The sequence below is a fragment of the Hylaeus volcanicus genome, chromosome 9 (genome assembly GCF_026283585.1).
Source record: "Hylaeus volcanicus isolate JK05 chromosome 9, UHH_iyHylVolc1.0_haploid, whole genome shotgun sequence".
In the NCBI taxonomy this organism is placed as follows: domain Eukaryota; kingdom Metazoa; phylum Arthropoda; class Insecta; order Hymenoptera; family Colletidae; genus Hylaeus; species Hylaeus volcanicus.
Window position 1 is genome coordinate 3,077,390 of NC_071984.1, and position 3,670 is coordinate 3,081,059.

At 37.1% G+C, this 3,670-nt stretch overlaps 1 protein-coding gene and 2 long non-coding RNA genes across 3 annotated transcripts in view; 2 read left to right on the forward strand and 1 right to left on the reverse strand.

Moving 5' to 3' along the window:
* LOC128881837 (paired mesoderm homeobox protein 2A-like) overlaps nt 1-3,670 on the reverse strand; it is a 23,243-nt gene that overhangs the window by 11,849 nt on the left and 7,724 nt on the right. The gene's annotated exons all lie outside the window — the stretch shown is intronic.
* Nucleotides 1-3,670, forward strand: part of LOC128881846 (uncharacterized) — a 25,034-nt gene that overhangs the window by 4,330 nt on the left and 17,034 nt on the right. The window lies entirely within an intron of this gene.
* Nucleotides 80-2,567, forward strand: LOC128881847 (uncharacterized). Its single transcript, XR_008458198.1, has 3 exons — nt 80-1,535; nt 1,623-1,795; nt 1,885-2,567. It is a non-coding gene; the product is annotated as an uncharacterized LOC128881847 (long non-coding RNA).

Sequence of the window (3,670 nt, forward strand, 5' to 3'; positions counted from 1 at the left end):
CCAAATAAAGAAAAATTCCTTGAGTAGGTCCGGTTCTACTCAGTTCATTGGTCAACTTTCAGAGCAGTGTACGTACTTGGACCTCATCCACCTGACATTTGAATCATCCAAGCGTCCGAATCTCCAAATAGAGAAGAATTCCAGTGAGTAGTAACAGTTCTACTCGGTTCATTTTTCAATCTACGAGGCAATTCGTTGGAAACGCGACGTGCTATCAGAATGAAGGATTCCTGTCTGACGCTGGTGCACGCTGAGCCGCTTGAAACATTCATGGCACGTCCAAGATTCTCTCAATGCGTCGCATTAAGCGAGTTATAAGGATATATCCGAAAACGATCCTATGAATATCGCAGCGGCCGGAAGTCGGGCCGAATTACCGTCGTGCACCATCCGCTTCGTCGATCAATCAGACGGAAGGTTATGGTTTCAGGATTAAAATATGCAGATGGGAAGTTGAAAGGTATATATCGATAGCAAAATTCCAGCCTGACCTGTTGGGACAGCTATTTCCAATCAGGACGATTTTAGTTGCGATTTTTAATATAATTTTACCGTGGTGGGTCGTTGGGAAATCTCAGGATCCTCGAATTTAATATTCAACACAGTTCCACGCTCGACTTTATAATTTTAGGGATTCTAGAAACTTATTTCTCCAAATTTTACGCTAGATCGTTGAAAAGAATTGTAAAATTCTTTGAAAAATCCACAAGTTGATTTTATAGCACTAAGCACTGCAGATGCAATTTTTGAACAGACAGCCTTGGTGGAGTTCCCAGAAAATCAACACGAGTATCTTTCTCCCGGTGGGATACCGCAAGGAGAACGGAGAGGTCAATTTGATGGGGGACACTTCCGACGAAGGGGTGTCCGACGGTGAGGAATGACGGTGTGGCGCACCAATGGGGATGCTAAGAAAAACAGCGGAAAAAAGGCACGCATATGTGTACATACATACATACAGGAAATGCAGAAATTGAAGGGAGGGAGTAGGAGCACTTCAGGAACGCTGGTAGATAAATGTTTCTGTGGCTGAAGATGACACAGACCAGGAGTCGAAACACTTCCTATAAGCCAAGCTATATGTACAAGTATGGTCCGATGTAAGAGAACCTATAAGGATGTGCATATGAGGAGTATTTTCCTATAAGAGAAGCTATGACGATGTTCCTATAAGAGAAACTCTAACAAGTCCTCTCTAAGAAGTCTTCTCTAAGAAGTGTTCTCTAAGAAGTTCATATAAGAGCATCTATAAGGAGTTTGTTCGTACAAGAGAATCTACAAGGAGTATATTTCTACAGGAGAATCTATAAGGATGTTTATAAGGATAAGAAACTATAATATATGTTCCTGTGAGGGACTCTATAAGGATGTTCCTATAAGAGAAACTATGAGGAGTCGGTTCATATAATAGAATCTACAATGAGTGTATTTCTACAAGATCACCTGTAAGGAGTTGTTCATATAAGAGAATCTATAAGAATGTTTCTGTAAGAGACACTATAAGAAGTCTGTACATATAAGAGAATCTATAAAGGGTATATTCTTATATTATCTTATATATTATATTATATATTATCTTATATTCTTATATTCTTATTCTTCTTCTTGATTCACTCATATAGAATGATGTTCCGATAAGAGAAACACTAAGAAGTCTGTATATATAAGGGAATCTATAAGGACTATATTCCTACAAGAGAAGTTACAAGGAGTCTGTTCATATAAGAGAATCTATAAGGATGTTCCTGTAAGAGACACTATAAGAAGTCTGTACATATAAGAGAATCTATAAAGGGTATATTCTTATATATTCTTATATTATCTTATATATTATATTATATATTATCTTATATTCTTATTCCTATTCTTGCTTCACTCATATAGAATGATGTTCCGATAAGAGAAACTCTAAGAAGTACATATAAGAGCATCTGTAATGAGTATATTCCTACAAGATAAGCTACAAGGAGTCTGTTCATACAAGAGAATTTATAAGGATGTTCCTGTAAGAGAAACTATAAGAAGTCTACATACAAAAGAATCTATAAGGGGTATATTCCTACAATAGAAGCTATATGCACTCATATAGAAGGATGTTCTTATAAGAGAAACTCTAAGTAGTGTATTCATATAAGAGAATCTATAAGGAGTATATTCCTATAACAGAAGCTATATGCACTCATATAGAAGGATGTTCCTATAAGATAAACTCTAAGAAGTACATATAAGAGCATCTATAATGAGTATATCCCTACAAGATAAGCTACAAGGAGTCTGTTCACATAAGAGAATCTATAAGGATGTTCTCATTAAAGAAGCTATAGGAAGTATATTTCAACAAAATTACTTATAAGGAGTTTGTTCATATAAGAGAATCCATAAGGAGTATACTCTTACAAGAGAAGCTTTAAGATTATACCTGTAATGAACCTGTTGTTATAAGCGAATCTCTAAGGAGTATATATAAGATAGAAAAGAATGTACATATAAGCAGTATGTTGTTACGCATTCCAGTGTCATCGAGGGACTCCCAAGACGCTGCTAATGATTCTAGTATTGAATTAAACGCATCCACGCAGATCGTTCCACTTGTTTCAATTGGATCGCGACCCTTGCCTAACCGCCGGCTCCCCGAATGCTGGTCCACCGGAACAACCACCCTGCCCATTCACCCTCTACCCCCCCCCAACTGTTATTCCTGACGCTTTGGCCCCGATGACACCAAGGGGTGCAGTCTGTCGCGTGGCGACACGTTCCTCTGAGTCACATGTCGTTCCGTATGAATTACAACTCCATTATCGTCCCAGGCAACCTGCGAGCATGCATAATACCCAAGAATCGAGTGGATGAGATGTTGATTTATAGTTGATGGCCAGGAGCGAAACGGGACAGGAGATTCTTCCAATTTCATTCATCTAATTGATTAAGGCTTTTCGAATAAGAAAACTTTGGATAGATAGATTCAGATAGAGTGGATACTTGCAGAATTGAACCATTGGTGGCTTGGACTTCAGAGAGTTGGTAATCTAAGGGATTTAATATAATTAGGAGGTTAGAATCGAAAAACATGGGTGAGTAAAAATTTAGAGAAGTAAGAATGGGTGGATACTTGAAGAATTGAATCTTTAGTGACCCAACGTTCAGAGAGTTGGTAATCTAAGGGATTCAATAATTAGGAGGTTAGAATTGAGAAACATGGGTAAGTAAAAATTTAGAGAAGTAAGAATGGGTGGATACTTGAAGAATTGAATCTTTAGTGACCCAACGTTCAGAGAGTTGGTAATCTAAGGGATTTAATAATTAGGAGGTTAGAATTGAAAAACATGGGTGAGTAAAAATTTAGAGAAGTAAGAATGGGTGGATACTTGAAGAATTGAAGCTTTAGTGACCCAAAGTTCAGAGAGTTGGTAATCTAAGGGATTCAATATAATTAGGAGGTTAGAATTGAAAAACATGGGTGAGTAAAAAATTTAGATAAGAAATTTAGAGAAATAAGAATGGGTGGATACTTGCAGAATTGAACCATTGGTGGCTTGGACTTTAGAGAGTTGGTAATCTAAGGGATTCAATATAATTAGGAGGTTAGAATTGAAAAACATGGGTGAGTAAAAAATTTAGATAAGAAATTTAGAGAAATAAGAATGGGTGGATACTTGAAGAATTGAATCTT